Below are 19,721 nucleotides of genomic sequence, written 5' to 3'. Positions count from 1 at the left end.
TATGAGCAAGAGACAGTGCGTGACACTTTATGGGAAAGAGAAGATTTTCAAGACCAGAGTCCAAGTTTTCCAACAACACAGTTTAGTGAGAAAATAAGATGCGTAGCCTAGAAACAGTGAAAGAGCAAAGGAAGGCATTTTACAAGGAATGAATGGAATCAGATGGGTAAGGTGACTCCCCATGCCCGAGGGTCCCTTCCAATGATATCTCCTCTTGGATTCGGGATAGTGTTCAAAGACTGATGTCACAGACAATAGAGGCTATAGGACTTTAGATACAGGAAAGGAGAGTGTGGTTGGGGTGGAGGTACAGCTGGCAGCTCCTAGGAGGAAGTGGTGTGAGCAGTAGGGTCAATGGTTTCAAAGTGATCCTGAAATCCTCCAATGTAATATGGATTTTGTGAGGACCTACTTTGTGAAGTACGTTGTTCTAGGCTTTGAAGACAAGAAATATACCGGGCTGCCAACAAAAAGTATACACATGACTTGTATGAATCTTTTCTTATCGGTATATATTGAGTATTATAATTTTAATACAGTTTTTTTTCCTGTCTTAAAATGTATCTACATTTTTTGGCACCCTCTGTATAAATAAATATATTCACATATTTCTATAGAGAGCTAGAGAGAGAGATTTGCTATATGATTTTCATTGTCCTTATTGTTGTTCCTGCAAATGATGTGGTGTGTGTGTGTGTGTGTGTGTGTGTGTGTGTGTGTGTGTGTGTGAATGTGGGTGTGAGTGTGAGTGTGTATGTGTGCATATGTATGCATTTCCTTCAGAAAATGTGGAAAGTATAATATGTTCTTAGGTCTTGTAGTTACCACGATAATTATAAATAATATACATAAACCTGTATTTCTTGAGCTATTTACTTTATCAATATGTTGAAGTTGAAGCCTGAAAAATGAGGAAAATCAATACAATTACGTATCCTTTTAATTTCCTAATTAAGAACATTAATCTCCTAATTTCTATTAATTATATTGTCTTATAGTGTAAGGATTTATGTTTATGCCTTTTTCTGTGACCATAATACCCATACTTGTTTTAGCTTTGGCTCTTTGTTTCACTGTGAATCATTAGTTCGTCTATATAAATGACATCCAATTTCTGAGCTCTTTTGTTTGATTAATCATTGAAATTCAATAACTTTACCAGGATGTTTCTTGACATTATAGTTCTGTATTAGTTTTCTGAAAGCACATTGCCCTTTCAAAGTTCACATACATGTTTTGTATATTTTAGGGAAGTGTTTTGCATTGGATAGTTAAATATAGTTACTGTTTCATTTATTTTATTCTTTATAGAAATAAAAAGAAAACCAATCTTGAAAGTTTGGCACCCTTTGCCTTTTTTAACTTAGGTATCATTTTCTCTCTAATAATGTCGATCTCTTTGCAATTTTCTAACTACTTTTGCATGACTTTGTTCTCAAGCTTATGCCCTTCCATTTTAACTCTATTTTAAGCTGTTCTATTCTTGGTGCTTTGGAGTTGATTTTTATTTCTGTATTGGGTTTTATTATCATCTTATTTTTTCCCCCTGAGGTATGGAGTTGAATTTTACCACCTTGTGAAATTCTTATTCATTCTTATTTAGTCTGCTTTTTTACCTCTTGAGTAAATACCTTAGAGTAAAATATCTGAAAAATAGGGTATGAGAATATCCAACATTCAAGATAATGACAAACGTTTTTTCCAAATGTTCTACCAAACTGCACCTTCCAGACCATGTATAAGAGATCAAGTCGGTTCATATCATCTCTAACACTTGGGTTATATGACTTAATTTTGTTTTCAAATTGAAGAGCACTTATATTTGCGACTTAAATCTTTAATTTTTATATTTAAGTCCTTAATTCACGTGGGGTTGATTTTTGTATATGACATGAGATAGTCCATTTTTCCTGTACTTGTGTATACATTTTTTTTGTCAGCTTCATCTCCGTTTATCAAGTAGACCCTCTTCCCCACACACCTGTCATACCATCTCTGTCATGTGTCAGGGCTCAGAGTCATGCCCCATTGATCCAGTTCTCTATCCCTATACCCACAACACAGTGTTAATAACTTCAGCTTCATAATAAGATCTAATATCAGATGGAGCATATCTTCCACTCTTCTTTTCCTCCTCTTCTTCCACTTCCTTTTTCTTTTAAATGTCTTGGCTATTCTTAGTTGTTTACTTTTTAATCTGTATTTTAGAACACGCAACTTGAAAATTTCTACCCAGAACAAAAAATTGTTGACTTTCAATTGGAATTTTGGTCATTAATTAGAGAGACCTGGTATCTGCACTATTTGAAATCTTTTCATGAACATTGAATCTCTCTTAATATCTTTTGGTTCTCTTTAATATATACAATGATGTTTACAATTTCTTCTGCATTCAGATCTTATGTTTATTTTGTTAGGTTTATTCCCAGGTACTTTACAGTTTTTGTTAATGTATCAAAATATAGCTTTTAAAGTTTATGTTTTCTATTTGTTTGTTCTGGGTGTATAGAAATTAATTATAGTCACTTGCCTTGAATTCTTTGAGGTTTTCTATGTTGATAATGACAGTTTTACCTTCCTTCTAAAAATAGTTTTACTTTTAATTCATCTTTCTTATCTTGTACTGGCTAAGACTTCCAATACAATTTTGAATTCAAGTGCAAATGGTAGCCATTGTTGCCTTGCTTCTGATGCTAAAGGGAATCCTTTTAACGTTTCTCTATTTAAAATATTATATATTTTCTTTTAAAAGTATTTAATTATTAAACTCCTTTTATGCTTAGTTTATTAATAGTGTTTCTTGGTTTATTTTAACCATGAATCAGTATTGAATCTCATTGAATCCTCAGTCTGAAGCTAATGAAAAGGTCAAATGGGCTTTCTCTTTTTAATATGTAAATGTGGCAAAAAGACATTTATAGATTTTACCTATTAAATTATTCCTGAGAAAAAGGTAGTTTAGTAAATTGTTTCTACGTCTTTTTGAATTTGGTTTGCTAATGTTTTGCTTAAATTTTTACAACTACTGTATGTACATAAATAAATCTGTCTATAGTTTTTTTTTCTTTTCTTTTTTTTTTTTTAAAGATTTTATTGGGGAAGGGGAACAGGACTTTATTGGGGGAACAGTGTGTACTTCCAGGCCTGTTTTCCAAGTCAAGTTGTTGTCCTTTCAATCTCAGTTGTGTCGGGCGCAGCTCAGCTTCAGGTCCAGTTGCCCTTGCTAGTTGCAGGGAGCACAGCCCACCATCCCTTGGAGGGAGTTGAACCGGCAACCTTGTGGTTGAGAGGATGCACTCCAACCAACTGAGCCATCCGGGAGCTCAATGGCAGCTCAGCTCAAGGTGCCGTGTTCAATCTTAGTTGCAGGGGGCGGAGCCCACCATCCCTTGCGGGACTTGAGGAATTGAACTGACAACCTTGTGGTTGAGAGCCCACTGGCCCATGTGGGAATCGAACTGGCAGCCTTTGGAGTTAGGAGCAGGGAGCTCTAACCGCCTGAGCCACCGGGCCGGCCCTATAGTTTTCTTTTTATATGCTGTCATTCACAGGTTTGAAATTATTACCTTTGTGTTAGTCTCTAGATCAATAATTCTCAATTGTGAGCCAATTCTTCCTTAAGGGACATTTGGGAGTATCTTTTATTGTCATGACTTGAGGGGCAGATGCCACTGGCATGTAGCAGGTAGGTAAAGGGCAGCGAGGCAGCTAAATATCCCAAACCACAACGAAGAGGAGTGCCAAGGCTGAGAACCCTGATCTAGAACATTTTGAATAAGACTGGAATGATCAGGCCTTTAATGTTTGGTAGAATTTGCCTATAAAAGCATCTGTATTTGGTTACGTCATGCTTGTGAAATGGTTACGATAATGCTGGGTTTTTCGTTTGTTTGTTTTTTACTGCAGAGGTAAGTGAACTGAGGTGCTGGGATACTAAGATACTAGAGTAGCATTGGATGCCTTGCATTCATTTACTCACTTATTCATTTATAAAATAATTATTTTTTGCCTGTCATGTGCATGAAAGTATCTCTGGTAGGTACTGTGACAATGTAGCTACCTTTCCTGTGGCCCCTGTGCTTTCCTTGAAGAGTTTGGTAAGGAAGATCCAGCATGTAGATACACAACGGTAATCCAAAAGAAAAATAAGAAGGGCCATGGGAAGAACACAATTAAAACTCTATTGGGGGTTGGGGGAGAGAGAGAGAGAGATTAAAAATCTAGGCCAGGAATTCAGAGAAGAAATTTGATAAAGAATTTTCTATGAGCAGATCCAGGGGAAACCGAATGATCTGGATTAGCACAGTAGATGGGGGGGCGGGGTTATCACCTTGTGAGGGATATAAATGTCCATTACATTGTTTTGTACACCTGAAACTAATAAAAAAGAAAGTGGATAGTCATTTTGCAGAGGGCTTAAGAAAGCAACAGTGGGTAATCACAGTATAAAGAGCTGAAGTGTAATGATAGAGGGCCTCAAATAACAAACTAACGGCTTAAATTTCATTCTGTGGACCACAGAGAAGACAGCCCCTGAAGTTATCTGTGCAAGATAGTTGACTGACATCAGTTGTTTCCCCCCCCAAATACTTCTGAAATCTTTCAGATATGTATTGGGGGTACACTAGATGTCATTTCAAAAACTGAGCCCTTCTTCCAAACTCTATTTTTTTTTACATTCTTGTTCCCTCACCCAGGGTTGTCTCTGATCTTGATCTGGCATTGCCAGTGTGTGTTTGATGATTGTAATTTGTTCATCCCGTCTGATATTTTTCCAATCTCTTGCTTGCCACTGAGATTAATATGTTTGGTCACGTTTCGCAAATGAGAAAGCCAAAATTCTGAGGCTCATGGGGACCCTTGCTGTCTCCCAGCCCATGTGGGGAGAGTGAAAATTGGATTTTGCTACCCAAAAAACAGGGCAGACAGCTGCTGAGCCTGGGGGGCCATGCAACCTGCCAGGACTCTTGCTATCTTCAATCTCAGCACAGCCAAGCCCACTTTTTTTGTTCTGTGTGAGCTCAGCTGTGCATGAAATTTCAGAGTTTCCATAGAGAAATCTGGTCAGCAAATATACCCAAGACTGAAAGAACAAAATAAGAATGAAGCTTTTTATCAATAATCCTAAACAAATTTTAAAAAGATAACAACTCCTTCCAAAGTTACTTCAATTAAACAGCCTCACATCACTGCCTCGCTCAGACTGACGTTCATCAATGAGCACTCACGTCACTAGAATTTGTTTACAAGAGAGGAAGAAATGACAGATACAGTGTGAGATTGCAAAATCCATTTCTTCTTGATAAACCCAGTGAGTTTCAAATGATCCAGTTTATGTAACAACAGGGCAATATGACAAACTCTCTGGTTTCCAAGAAGAAGGAAACTCAAGCATCTCACTTTTGTGTGGCAAGTCCACAATAACACATGAACACACATGGATATGTGTGTGCACATGTATATGCATATATATATATATGTGTGTGTGTATATATATATATACACACACATATATATATATACACATACACATGTATACACACACAAGTTATGGATACACAAACCACACATACATAGTATTATGAAACATGTTGCAAACAAACCATATATATATATATATGTATATATATATGAATGAAGACACATATCTATTGATATGCATATGCAACAGTATGCAAATGAGCACATATGAAGGCAAGCACAGACTGGAAGTACAGCATAAACACATAATATACCAATTTGAAGTTCTAAAAGAAGACAAGGAGAGAAGATGAAACATTAAAAATGGAATTGTGTAATCACTTTGTGATTAATTGCAAAACCATTAATGAATGCACAAATTGATATAACTGTTGATATAATATATTGATATAAGATTTGTTAAGCTCACATGCAAAATTTGAGGCAATTTCTTGATCTGATGTTGGCTACAGAAGTTATCCGCTTGAGCATTATGTAATCCTGACACCATTTTAATATGATAGCTTATTGTGCCAACAGAAGTTGAGGGACTGGTAAAAATAATGGAAGAGAGAGAGGTAGAGGCTGGTGGCCACTATCTATGAGAGCTGGCATTTTAAGACCAGAACTTAGGAAAATCAAACTTTCAGGAAGAGTTTGCCCTATACTTTATGACGTATTGAAGTTGCTAGCAGTAGACGAAGAATATGCCAACACCAATGTGTTTGATTGTCATCGTACAACTCCCATTCTGATATGTCCATGTGGGAGATGGATGAGCTCTAGAGAACATGACCACTATTTACCCAGATTAAAAAGCAGTTGTCAAGTCCTCTGTGATAAACTACAGGTATAAAAATAGTTCAGGTTTTACCTAATCTGCAGAAGACAGTGAAGACAAATGGCATTCATCTTGACCTTACTGTGCATCCAGAACTGTTCTAGGAAATTTCATGTTACCTTATAATATTGTTGAGAACTAATTTCCATACTCATACAGAGTTCTCATTTGAAGTAGAATTCAATATAAACCCAGGTAAAAGAAAAATTTAAATTTGCTACTCTCCTCCCAAACTGCATAATGAATGAGATGGATTTTTATAGTCATCAGAATAAGTTTTATTTTTATTATTTTTTAAATAAACATGCCTTTACTTAGAGCATCTTTTAGAGTAAACTAGAGGTAAGAAATATAGAGAATGTGTTCTCTATTTGGCTTATAAATATCTGTAGGAATTTTGAGTTTCAGCTTGAGGCACTAGGGAAACTAGTCTTGGCCTATTGAGAATATCCAGGTTCTCAAAATACAGGCAAAGGCCATAATGCAACCTGTTTATCCTGCTAAGATTCCCACTCCTCTCTACTCTCCATACAGTTCTGGGTAGTCACATGCTTCTTCTAGAAGGATTAAATTAATGGCAGATGATTTAGGAAGTTATTAGCATTGGGGAGTTAATAAAATATTTATGAAAACCTGTTGGAGTGAGAATTGGTCCAGGATAACATCTAGTCTGAAAGGATAGAGAAATATGCCAAATTGCTAATCAAATTTCTTAGGATTCAACCAATGGCTTCTGTTTTAATTCACAGAAGTAGCTCCTAGAGTTACTCTCGGGACTCTAGGAGCATGATTAAATGAGAGGGCAGGAGTCCAATTTAGTCTAATAATTATTCCATAGAAGACAAGCAAGGAGACTAAAATAATCCCCTAATACTCCAGAGGAGAAATGTTGAGCAAAACCATGAGAGAGATGATGTGTCAAAAAATGCCCAATCCACAGAGAGACACTAAGTGGGAGAAAACAAAGGAAACAGAAGACTCTGTCCAGCCTGTTAGGAAGCTTTTGGTGCAGTTGCAGAGAAGCAGCAGAAAGTATCCCAGGCAATTAATAAATGTTCTAGAAGTTCTGGGTACCAGGGGAGAAATCCTACGTGGGCTGGGAAGGTTTCCTGGAGGACGTAAAAATGGAATAGAGCAATAGATTGATTAGGGAGAGGTAAGCAGAGCCTAGAACAGTCCTAAAATAGTGAGGGGCCATTTTGACGGATCCAATACCAGTTTGGGAGTGCTTGAAAATACAAAAATAATAGATATTGTGCATAAGTTATGCACCAATTGTATGTCAGGCACTGCTATGTTTGTTTTCATATAATATGTTACATAATCCTCACAACAACTCTATGAGAACACATATCATTAGTCTTATGACATATTGAGAACATTATGTTTGACCTGTGGCACTAGCCACACATCACACATCCATTTCTGATTTGTACACATTAACAGGATTATAACAACTAGATTTAAAAAAAAAAGCAGTCAGAGCTGTTTAGAGGTGGAATGTATTAGCCAAAACCTTTGGCCGTTGGGAACATCCAAAGAAATAGGTGGAGAGCTCCAGTTGGGAGCCTTCCTGTACCGGAGAGATTTTGAAATGGAAGAGTTAAAACCATTAACTATTATAAGCAGCAACAGAATCTGCTAACTAATAAATGCAAGGTGGGCTTTTTCCTCAGCCCTGGCATGAATATCCCCCAGAGGATACATCCTCTCCTTATTGGTGTTCCAAGGGCTATTTCTCTGAAAACTTCTGGTGCGGTGCAAATTGCATTTATAAATTCCACCTCCAGGTAGCTTGTGCTTAATTTGCCTGCAGACCTTAAATCTGGCAGCATTTTATGAGCTGAGACTCCATGTAAGTATAATTAAGAGATACTTTACAATTTTAGGTCTAAAAGATGGCTTAAGGGCAGAGTATTTTTTTTTTTTAAGATAAAGAACAGAAAGTGCAAATTAAAAAAAAAATTACCTTTCGTCTGATATAAAAGAAATGCATGTTAAAGTGAAAAATTTTGGAAACACAGAAAACCAGAGATGTTAAAATAACAATGATCCTGAAACTCAACATCCATAGATAAGCAAGCTTAGCAATTCAGCATAGTCCCAACAATTCAACAAATTCCTTCCAGCTCTTTTTCCTATGGTTGAAATGATATTTCCTAGAGCAGAAGTTCTCACATCCTTTGATCTCAGAACCATTTTACATCTTTAAAATTCTTGACTAGTCCAAAGAATTTTGTTTGTGTGTTTTGTGATTGATATTTATTATTGGATATTAAACTTGAGAAAAAAATTAAACATCTATTGGTTTAAAATTTCAATACTAAACTCATTACGTTATTTAACATAATCACATATTTTAGTAAAATAACAATATTTTTCCAACACAAACATTTTGTTAAAAATATCATTGTTTTACAAATCTTTGTAATGTCTGACTTAATTGAAAACAGCTGGATGTTCTCGTCTGCTTCTGCATTCAACCTGTTGTGATATATTGTTTTGGCTAAAATATATGAAGACAATCCAGCTTCATACAGGTATGAAATTAGAAAAAGAAGGAACATTTTACCAGCTGTTTCAGATAATTGTTATGTGTCCTATATCTTCTGGAAAATTCCACTGTACATTCATGAAAGAAGGAGAGTGAAATGGCAAATAATATGTTAGCATTATTATGAAAGTAGTTTTAACTTCACAGATTCCTTAAAAGAGCCTTGGGGACCTCCAGCAATCCACATACCAGACTTTGGGAATCCCCACTACATATATATTCCGTGTTTGTCATTCAATAGTATCCTTTAAACATTATTTTAAAGAATTAAAATGTTTTATAATTAAGCATTTCCACGTTATCTGGGCATTTCAATTGATTCCTGTGTTATGTTAACAAAAATAACACTGGAATAAATATATTTTTTCACAATTCCCCACCTGAATCTCATACTACCTTCCCTTAAGGCAGATTACCAGAAGTTGAAGATTGTATTTTATGGTACTTAATATGTTTTACCAACTTGATTTCAAGAAAGATTTTACCAACTTCTACTTATCAAACACGGTATAAGAACAGATATCCAACTGAATCTTCAATAGCACTGAGTATATCAAATAATCCCTGCTTTGCTGTGAAAAGATACACACACACACACACACAGAGACACGGTGCCAAAACATGTGTACACATTTTAAGAAATGAAAAAACTGTATTAAAATTGTAATACTCAGTATATATCAGCAACAAAAGATGAGTACAAGTCACGTTTGACTCCTGCAATTACAAGAGGTGCTCAAAGTGGTTACCATCAGCGTCCAGACACTTCTGATTACAGCGAACTACTGCTTGAGCAATGTTGACCACAGTGTCCACTAGTATACATTTTGTTGGCACCCCCGGTATATTAATTCTTTTCAATCCGATGAGGTTGACTATGTTTATGCTTATTAATCACCAATGATATTCTGTGTATGTAAATATTATGCAGTGGGCTTCCTGACATTAGTGTTCATCATCCATTCTGTCCCTGTGAAAGGTGTTTACAAATCTGATAAAATACTGCAACAATCTCCCTTAATAATATAATATTGTAATCACGGCTCCGTGTGTATTAGTTTGGTAAGGCTGCTGTAACAAAGTCCCACAATCTGGGTGGCTTATATAACACTATTCTGGAGGACAGAAGTCTGAAATCATCACTGAGCAAGGTTGGTTTCTTCTGAGGGATGTTAAGGGGGAATCTGACCTTTGCCTCATCTTAGATGGTTCCCTGGCAATCTTTGGCATTCTTTGGTTTATACAAGCATCACTCCTTCTCTGTCTTCATGTTCACATGGCATTTTCCCATGTGTGTGTGTGTGTCCAAGTTTTCCCGTTTTGTAAGGACACCAGTCATATTGGATTAACAGCCCACCTTACTCCAGCATGCCCTTATCCTGACATAACTAATTACACCTGCAATCACCGTATTTCCAAATAAGTTCATATTCTGAGGCCCTGGGGGTTAGGACTTCCATGTCAGAATTTTGGAGGGACACCATTCGATCTATAACAGTATTCCTTACAGACTGACACACGTGACGCAGCAGAAAATTCAAAGATTCACATTGCACCCTAGTACCTTCCCCCGTCGATGTCTTGCAGTGTCCTATCAAGTTGGGCACGAGAGTAACATCATCTTTGTTGTCCATCATCAGCACGGTCATCCATTACACGTCTCCAGAATTTTACTGAGTGCAAAGTGCTACTGTGTGTGCTGGGCATCATCTGACCTTCTCAGCTCTTTAAGGAAGGCAGGCCTGAGGTTATAATCCCCGTTATAAAGGAATCCAAGGCTCAAATAGATTGCGTTGCCCCACATCACTGTGAAAAACCAGCACCCCACCTTATGTTTGGATCACAGCCAGCGAGGGCAGCGTTAGTGAGATAGCTGTCGGTGAGAGCCAGCCAAAATGTTCTTTGAATAACAAAAAACACACATAGCACAGAGAACAGGGAATTAATTAAACACAAGGATGACGAGTTGTAGCTTCAGAAAATTCAGTTTCCTAGAACAACTGTTTCTAATCTTTTCAGAGGATAGTTGCAATTTTTATACATGTTTTGCCATTGTTGTTCTCATCTTACTCTTTGTGGTTAGGAGTTACTTTGCAAGCTTTATCATCAGGTAGTTATAACCCTCTGAGGGTCTCGTTTCTCGTTAATTACCAGTGAATATAAGATAAAGATCTGTAAGCAAATAATCAGAGGCAATATTTGCTCTTACGTAAGACCTTAGCTCCATCAGGCTGACTTCTAATAGCACTATTGGTTTATTGTATTGCTATGGTCACAGAAATATGAACATTCTATTAATTCCACCTATTTTTTGATCATATAGAGAAAGAAAATACCAACTATGTTTTCATTTTCTAGTTAAAAAAACATAAAACAACTTCTCATCTCTACAATTGTCACATTCATTTGCAATGTCAAGATCAGTCAAAATTGAAAGCTTATAACTTTTTATTCTAACCACAGAATCAACTAGTGAATCCATCAGAAAATATGCAAAAGGAAGTTCATCACAGCAACATTGCGATAGCCAAAAGAGAGCCCAGCTGTCCACTGATAGAGCGATGGATAAACACATTGTGATATGCTCATTTCATTACTGGTACAGAGCAATGAAATGGGCTGAATCTCTGAAACAATATACCGATTGAAAAAAAGCCAGTCTTAGGAGAATGCATACAATATGAATCTGGTTTTATAAGGTTCAAAAATTAGAAAACTCAAGATTATATTGTTCATGAATACATCCTGATGTGGTCAAACTATAAAAGCAAGCAGGACAATGACAGACAGAGTTCAGGAGTGTGTTTTCCTGTGTAGCGAGGGCAGGGGGCGATGAGACAGGAAGTCCCCTCAGGAGCATCCAATGTGCTCATGGTAGATCTGACACGTGGGCCCTTTCTTAGCTACAAAGGAAGAAGGAAGCAGATAAAGGGCGGCGATTTGAATCAGAGGTCAGTATTCACAGCGTGCCTACTGTCTGTCTCTACTCTGCTCAGTACATTCGGAGTAGGCTGAGAGAAGGCAGAAATCAATCCGGCCCAATTCTTGTCCTTGTGGAGCTTAATGAAGCCATTCAGGAGACAACATTCACCTCAAGAACTAACCAAGGGCTTAATGGCAATCTGTGCTTCTTCATTGTGCCTGGGTTCTCGTAACATCCCCTGATTAGTACAGAAAAACCAGTCTGTCTACCTGCGATTCATTAAACACATCACTCTGAAAGTGCTCTTTCTAAGAGTCTTTAGTGATGAGAATTGTAACACGACAAAACTCTTCCATCATGCCCCCGGTGCTTGTAACATACACCGACCTCTGTACCTTAGGCCACAAGGCCATGCACACTCTGGTTCCTGAGTCACCAAGGTTGCTCTCCCAGCTCCATTAGATGCCTGCCTCTAGTACCCGACCCCAGACCATTTGCTCCTGCTCACACATCTCCAAATTTGGCAAACCTGTTCATTCTCCCAGGTCTCCGCACATGCTGTTCTGTCTGGAATGCAGTACTGCTTTCAGCGATCTGATTAATACTGCTCAGTGCAGGAAGCCTGTCCTTACCCTTAACCTTGGGTCAATACTTTTACCTCTCCCTCTGCGGAATCCTGCATTTGCCTTATCAACAGCACATACCTACCGCCGTGGTAAGTAATTGCCTGTTGCGTTTCTATATCCCTGAGAGCTCTTTGAGCTCCCTGAGATGTGTGACTTTCAGGGTTTTACGTAAGAAATAATATTAGTAACCAATAAAACCAAAATGCCATGAGGCAGTTTTGCAAATATAAATGAGTGATTCATCTAAGTATAGGGGTTTATAGGGTAAGATGTACATCTTGTTGGAGGAAGGAGAAGTTGAACTGGCCTTTGAAGGGTGGACATGGCTGAGCGGAAGAAAGGCAATCGCATTCCTAAAGGGGAACAATGTAAGAAAAAGTATAGAAGGAAGAATTTGGAAGTCATCTTGGCAACAACAAAAGCATGGGATTAAGTCGAAAGCTCATATTATTGTGGGGATAACTTGGGAAAAGAAAATTAGACTAAAGTAGGACAATAGTTGGGAATTAATCCTGCAGGAAATGGGAAGGACATTGAAAAACTTAGATCATCAGAGCCATCTGATGAAACTCTTAAGTCAATATTGAGTTAACAAGAGTACAATGATTCAAAATCGAAACTGGAAATGTCAAATCTAAACTTGTCTTGCCGCCCGATTACAAACACATAATAAGTCCTAAACAGCACCTGCCTAGTCTTCCTCAAGGAGGATTTGGCAAAGGGGAGGCAACAGGAGAGACTGACTCATTCCAATTACTCTTTTGAAAGTGAAAGAGGTAGAGGAAGTAAACCCACTTAGGTGCTCAGGGAAATTGTGAAGTGCCTGTCAGGCTACAATAATTATAGGGCAGCCTTTTGTGAGCTGTGATGGAGGGCTGGCTAGGTAAGGAAAAAAACCCCGAAAACCTCAGCAAAGTAAAATGTTTTCCTCCACTTAACAGTTTTGGAAATAGACTGTGTGGTGATGGTATTTTTATGCTCTGAGCTAGTTTCCACACAGGAAGAAATATCCTGAGGAGGGACCATCTCCCCTGGATTAGCTGGAGAAGCAACCGACCTCTCGCTCATGCTCTCAGGTCCTCTCGGCCTCCTTCTTTCCTGGTTGCTGCTCTAGTATCAACCTTAGTAAAACTAAGGTTTTGCTTAATGTAAAACCAAGTCAAAGAATTATTTGGGAGCTGGGGGTGTGGGTTTCTGCCATGGAGGGCAACCCTGTTGAGAGTTGAAGGGAACCCAAGATGGCACCCTTTTCTGACTACAAAATATTCTTTTCATTACTGGAATGAAGCCGATGCTAGAGAATGTGGCTTAGGTGTGCTGTAACAATGAGCTGTAGGAAAACTCTAGACCTCCTCACATTGGGTCCTGGACTTTACATTTTATAGCATGGAGAAGGGCAGAACGTGTCCACAATGAGCACAGTAAGTTTTCAAGGAGAGAAGGGAAGACAAGGGACTTAACTTCTTATTCCCAGTTTTTTCTACCAAACTGACAGTTGAGCAAAGTCACGCTTCCTCCCTGGGGGATGAATGATTCAATAAAAGTAGAGAGACTGGGAGACTTAGACTATCGGAGCTCCCTCTAAAAGGAAGAACCTTGGACTGGAAAGGTGTGAGCCTACCTACCAACTTTCTGAAATGTCAGAGTTCTCTGCATATCTGGGGGAAGCCATTGTAATAGCCGGAAGCGTAAATCCAGAGACCTTGTGGGTCTCATTGAATCTGATTTGTAAGTAGGAAGTTGGAAGGGTACAGAGGGGTGAGAGTGGTCAACTGTATTAAGGGAGGTCAGGGAAAGTTTTATCAAGCGGATGATATTTGACGTTCAGCCCTAAAATAGTAAAGTGAACATTCTTGACAAGATGTACAAAGGCATGGGTTTTGAAATGGTGTGAGATGTCTGGAAAATTGCAAATATCCTACATAAACCTGGGGTAGTGAGTGAAAAAAAGATGACGTTATATAGGTGCACAGGTGGGTCCAAAAAGGGGGGCTTTGTTTTCATGAGATGATCTTGTTCTGTAAGAAATGGGGGAACCACGGTGGGGTGTAAAGCCTATTTGCTCCCCGAGAGTCTCTGACACTTCACTGACCCATAAACCCTGATCTTCTGTTTGTTTCCATCTTCAGCACAGCTTAGCTTCTACTCTGGTGATCACTGTAAGGCCGTTGATTTTGATTTCAGTCGAACTTCTCAGGTCTTATTCGATGGTGCACAACACATTTTCTTATAATTCAATTGAATTGTCTGAACTTTCACTAATAATTGAGTGAGGATGTGGGAGACATGGGGATGATAAAGCATGACCCTGATTTTAAGGAGCACCTTTTACTGTGCAGGACGACAGGTGTGTACAAAACAAAATCTAGAACAAATCCAATATAAGGCTCTAAAAGAGGGACAAATTAATTACTTTGGGAGTGCAGAAAAAAACAAAACAAAACACTTATTTCTAGTTAAGGAAGACTACATGGAACAAAGAACCACAGGAATAAGGGGGCAGTTTTATCCTCCAGATTATTATACTAAGCCTCTTAGTATAATCTCCGGAGGTAGATTCTCTCTATAAGGATCCACATTCTTTCTTGAAATTTCATTCCACTGGGTTATTCCTGCCCAGTTTATCAGATGTGCTTGACGATATGTTGGCACCCTAATCTTAGCACTGCTAGAGTTATTTTCCTGGAAGGCTATCCAGCAACTGTGTTAGCAGTGGATAGCAGGAGTGCGGATGTCACATAATTCACATGCCTTTTTCTCCTTATTCCAATAGCATGTCATGTTTATTGTAGAGATTTTAGAAAGTGCAGTCAAACAATAGGAAGAAAATGAGTATCGCTGGTAATTTTACTGCCCGGGTCTAAATGCAGTTACCATTTGCTGAGTGGCACTTCTATTTATTTTGTGACTAGTCTGTGCCTGGCATTGTGCTAAGTGCTGGCAATAAAAACAGAACAAGAGCCCCTGCCTTCCCATATGTTGTTTGATAACCTATTGTCTCCTGCATGTGATTTCATAAAGCCTATTTCCCTTCATTTTTTATTGAAGATGGCAAACAGTTTTCTAATATTTTCTCTTGGATTCTGAATTAAATCACATTCAGACATATGCCTTTGTCAGAATTTTCCAGATGTCTTTCTTTTCCCTGCATGGCAGCACTTTTCTCCTATACTTTATTCTCCCTCTTTATTTGCTGCTAGCCAGTGATTCAGCTAGCTGTCATCCTCAGTGTTTGTCAACAAACAAGGTGAATGAACTGTCTTCAGCTCTCTCCTGCCCACCTGTGTGACGTTTGAGTCTTTCCCTCCTGTCTACTGTTGGCAGGTGTGACCCCGCCTCTTCCAATACTCAGTAGACATTTGCTCAATGTACTAGTCTGTGGAGCTGATAGCCTTCCCTACCCCGGTAAGCGGTGCACTGCCCTCTGAGTTACTGGGTAAGGGGGGTGGGGTGGGGCGGGACTATCATTGTCAGCAGGCGTGGTTCCCAGGATGGCCCTCTCCAGTCTGCATGCAGGGTTTTCCTTGTGGAGCCTAGAATGGACTGTGACGCAGCAACCCCCACCCCCCTTCTAGTTGTATTCTGAGAGTTGCTGTCTATAGATGTGAAAATGACAGCAAGTGACAGTTGCTTCCTCACGAATCAGCACCCAAAAGCAAGACGGGCAGCTGCTCAGCTCTTGAACTGGTGCAAACACTGTGTAGTCTTTGAATCTGGGGGTAGATAGTGGGAGAAGTAAAAGTGTCTTTCTTTCTCTAGGTAACCTTTCTTTCATAAAATGAAGCCTGCGTAGGTTTTTCCCTATGTGGGTTAAAACCCATTAGAGGTAGTAGAAATTTCTCTCATTTCTGACATCAGGTTGTCAGTGGATCTTAATAGTCTCTGTTGTTATTTTCAGTTTCTTCCTTTCTCCGTCTTCATTCATATTTTAATTGGAAGTGGGGAGAGACATCCTTACTCTGCTGTGGGAGCACATCTAGCTTCCCAGTAATAATAACAGTTGCTTGATTGAACACTTACTTGCTTGATTGAACACTTATTTTTCCAATTGCTTTACCTGCGTTATCAGTTTGATTCTAATCCTACAAGGTAACTATTATTATGTCCATCTTACAGATCAGAAATCCAAGGCGGAGAGGCTAATAAAGGATTTGCCCAAAGGACATTGAACTTGTAAGACGCACAGCCTAGGACTCTCTCACAGGAAAGCCTTTGACATTTCCCCAGTCTCTTGACATCTTTAAGGTTAATTATCATGTTGAGTTATTTTGGAACACCCTCTAGAAATAAGCTAGGACTAAGCTCATGCAGAGTTTCCACTGATGCCTGCCATAGATGTATTGCAAGTAAAAGATAACAACAGTCTGGCACTTTAATACCGGTTCCCTTTCCCTCCCTCCCTCCCTTCTTCCCTTCCTTCCTTGCTTCCTTCCTTTCTTCCATCTTTCTACTCTCCGACTCACCATCATCCCTTTTATTCTAGGTTCTCATGCTACGAGTCCACGAATCCATATTACCTACTTTCTACACGCATAAAATTCCCAGCAATGTGGGGTTGATTGGAAATATATGGGTTCAAAAGCACTGAAGTAAAAAAGCCCTCCCTGCCACATGAAAACGGACTGCAGACCTAGTCACAACCAGCAACCAGCAGTAACTAACTGATGCTGATTTCACGCGCTGGTGGGAACAAGGAGATAGGTAATTGCCAAGAAAGAACAGAACAGCTGCAAAGCTTTCATACGCAGCACCTGAGCTCTCTGGTCCCAACAGGAGAATGTGTGTGGCTCTCAGGATGCACTGTTAGCTCCGCACCCGCACCCCCTTCCAGGTCTCTTGAGGCACAATGGAGTAGAACCTCCCAGTGAGGGCCTGACAGGTAGATTGAGAAGGGTGGGATTACTCAGACTGCAGGCCTTCCTTCCATATTCAACAGGTGTGGATGGTGAATCCCATCCACTTAAATCACAAATATAAATACTACCCATTTCCTTCATGAACTCAATAGTATACTTCTCATTGGTAACTTCACTGATTTTAAAAGGCATAAACAGCATTGCTTGGTTTGGACTAATGTCTATCTATAAATATTTTAGATCCATTGATAAACCTATTCCCACAATTGAACAAGTTATATGTGACCGAAAAGAAAACTTGACTGATTTGTAAATGATTTCATTTTTGTGCAAATGGTCCTTAAGATTTATTTGTACTCTCAATATTTATACATTCACAGCAAGACCAGCTCCTCTACAAGTCATCCCTTTTTCTGCATAAATATATGCATATAAGCTTTACATCACTCACATGGCCTATATGTACAAATACCTGTATAAATATATTCTCATAAAAGATATTCAGAAACTTTGGCTCACTACCCATCATTATGAGTGCCCACTATTGGTCTTGGCTAAGCAGACTGGGGTCTGTCTACACATGAATTCACAGTGACACTCACAAGAGTTCCCTTAGTGAATCTGTCATTATCTGTCCCATAAGAAAATCAGATTGTCATACCTGATAGCTGAAATGTATAGCAGTATCTGTCAGAAATCCGAAGTTACTGCCCTCAAATACACCTTCCAGGAAAACAAAGACATTCAATCCCAGTAGCCACCTGGAAAACAAGAAGGGCTGTAGGTAGTGTAGGTAGTTTCTTAGGCAGAAGTACTGCCTCACTGATGAGTTTCAAGACAGTTACAGCATGTGACACATAAAGGTCACCAATATCCTAGAGAAACTCTCTATTTTGAAATAGCCAATTATTAAGATATAATTCACATACCACAAAATTCACTTATTTTAAATATACAGTGGAATATTTTTTAGTGTATTTAAAGAGTTATACACCCAACACCACCATCTGATTTTAGGATATTTTAATCACCCCAAAAGAAACTCACACTCATTAGATTATCATGTTTCCCCGAAAATAAGACCTAAGTGGAAAATAAGCCCTAGCATGATTTTTTCAGGATGACATCCCCTGAACATAAGCCCTAATGCATCTTTTGGAGGAAAACTTAATATAAGACTCGGTTTTATTTTCAGGGAAACACGGTAGTAACCATTTCTGATACGTCCCAACAGCCCCAAGCAACAACTAATCTACTTTTTGTCTTTATGATTTGCATATTTGAGGCATTTTATATAAATAGAATGATATAATATATGGTCTTTCATGACTGACTTAGTACAATGTTTAAAAGATTAATCCATGTTGCACCATGTACTAGTACTTTATTTTTTATCACCAAATAATATTCTATTATATTGATATACCATACTTTATCGTCATTTGGGTACTTTCTACTTTGGGGTTATTATGAATAATATTTCTATGAAAATCCATGAACAAGTTTTTCTGTACAAATATGATTTCTGTTCTCTTGGATAGATATATGTGTGTATATATATATATATATATATATATATATATATAGAGAGAGAGAGAGAGAGAGAGAGAGAGAGAGAGAGAGAGAGAGAGAAATTGCTGGATCACTTAGTGACTGTATTTAACATCTCGAGGAATCACCTAATTCTTTTCCAAAGAATCATTTTACATTCCCACCAGCAATGAATATGGATTATAATTTCTCCACATCATAACTAACACTTGTTATTGTGCCTTTTTAAAATTATAGCCAAACTACTGTGTTTGAAATAATATTTCATTGTGCTTTTGATTTATATTTACCCAATGAATAATAAATAATAATAATGTTGAGCATGTTTTTGTGTTTGTATTGGCCATTTGTATATCTTTTTTTGAGAAACGTCTATTCAAATTTTTTGTCCATTTTTGAATTGGGTTGTCATTTTATTGTTAATTTGTAGGAGTTCATTATATATTCTGGATACTAGTCTCCTGTGAAATATATGACTTGCAAATATTTTCTCCCATTCTGTGGTTTTCTTTTCATTTTTTATGTCCTTAAAGGACAAAGTTTTTAAAATTTTGATAAAGTCCAATTTATCTAGTTTTTCTTTTGCTTCTTGTGATTTTAGTGTCCTAGCTAAGAAAATATTGGCTAACCCAAGGTCACAAAGATTTACTCCTGTATTTTATTGTAGGAAATCCAGTGTTTCAGCTTTTAAATTTAGGTCTATGATCCATTTTGAGTTATGTGAAGTAGGGTCAAAAATTTATTCTTTTGTGAGGAAGTAATAAATTCAAATCTTGCACTGACAAAATTTAACAGGTGTCTGGCTTACATTGATTTGGCAGGTTTGGATTTTCTACCAGTTGTGAAAATGGGACTCATGAACTAATTTGAATTATAGTAAAATGAAAGTTCTGAAGCTTGATATCTGACT

This window comes from Rhinolophus ferrumequinum, chromosome 13 (assembly GCF_004115265.2).
Source record: "Rhinolophus ferrumequinum isolate MPI-CBG mRhiFer1 chromosome 13, mRhiFer1_v1.p, whole genome shotgun sequence".
NCBI classification, from domain to species: domain Eukaryota; kingdom Metazoa; phylum Chordata; class Mammalia; order Chiroptera; family Rhinolophidae; genus Rhinolophus; species Rhinolophus ferrumequinum.
Note: the sequence above shows the minus strand (reverse complement) of the source record.